Here is a 1,631-nt window from a genome sequence, read left to right as displayed (position 1 = left end):
TGTAAGCACAGAATCTTTCACTTTTCTTGCTTTCTAAGTATTCCTAGTTGGATATCAACTTCTGATTTCTACTAATATGTGTGATATTTTTATTGAGAAATTATGTCAGTATTCTACTGACTTTTAATTACACCTTTTTATGGTAAACAAAGTCTTCTCCAATGTTACTGTTGATGTGTGGAAACACAAATGTTTCAAAAAGCATTAGAAGAAATGAGAAAAACCTCTATTCCAGAGAAATTCCTTTTTCCCCAGTAGGTGCCTACAGTGCAGGGATGTTGCTTTCAGTTAATTGATTGTGGAGGGCTGTACCCTAGAAGTAATCCTTATAGACAGAGGCAATTTGCAGATGTCATAAGTTGCAGGCATATACCAAAGCCCTTCTAGCCCATGGCTATTGAATAACTGGGAAAAATGGGACATGAATGGCTAGGCTTAAAAACGAATATAGGGCCGTTACCCTAGCAACCTCTATGATCCTATGATAAACCATATTGGTCTGGAGATGATGATGTGTATAACATTTAATTATCAGCAGAATCTGGACATTTTCTACAAATGCTTGAAAAAAATATTCAGCACACAGTAATAGGTTTAGTTGAACAGTAGAGTTATTGCAGCACAAATGCCAATCATGTTATATGACAAATGGTGAGTATGATGTTTGGCTGAATTTGAAAGCAATATATAATGTTCACATCTGGGTAATGTAACATTTACCCATGGTCAGTGTGGTTTTGTCACAGCAACAAAGTTCAAATGACCAAACAAAGCCAGCAATAGGTAAACCTACATTGCCCACGTATCTGAATTATATATTGCTTTCATACAAAGGCTTAACTTAAAAATACATTTTTTTACCATTTAAAAAAAGTTATTGCATAAAACTTCATTTCTGTACCATATCCTCTTACTAATGTTAGCATATGAAAGCTTATTGATGTACTGCAAAACTATGTTTATCATTTTAAGTATTCTACCTCAGTTCCAATTATGTGAAACTTCAGATATTGTATATATAGGGACTACGGGTGTGGGTCCAGAGCACTCATATATTGACATAGACGGGAGTGCAGTCCCTTCTGCAAAAATGATTGCTTTTGCAGTGTTTTGTAATTTTTAAAACAAATTTTATTGTTAAAAAAGACAAGAAGCATCAAAAAACATATGTAGCATGCTAAACTGTATAACAGTGCAACAATACTACTCTTCTAACGTTATACATCTTTACGTGCGATCAAGACATGGCATTCTTATTAAAACATCTAATATTACAAAGAAATAAATAAAAAAATACTACATTAACATTTCTTATAACTCCTGGGACAATTTCAGGTTCCAGAAATAACCTTTTCTCCAACATTGGCAAAGTGTTGCATGCAGCTCAGAGATTAGGGTACTGTTGGCACATTTAAGGAGTTCTGAGGGAATATCATCTTTACCAGGGGAAACTAAAGTAAAAAGCCCTAAAGCCTAGGAAAGCCAATGCTGTTTTAACGCTCTTTATTGGAAACAAACAATTCTCTTATTTATGTTTCTGATGAAGCTTACTGCATAGCAGGGGCGAAAACGTTTTGTTTCCAATAAAGAGCGTTAAAACAGCATTGGCTTTCCTTGGCTTTAGGGCTTTT

The sequence above is a fragment of the Protopterus annectens genome, chromosome 1.part2 (genome assembly GCF_019279795.1).
Source record: "Protopterus annectens isolate FY-2018-M chromosome 1.part2, PAN1.0, whole genome shotgun sequence".
NCBI classification, from domain to species: Eukaryota; Metazoa; Chordata; order Ceratodontiformes; family Protopteridae; genus Protopterus; species Protopterus annectens.
Note: the sequence above shows the minus strand (reverse complement) of the source record.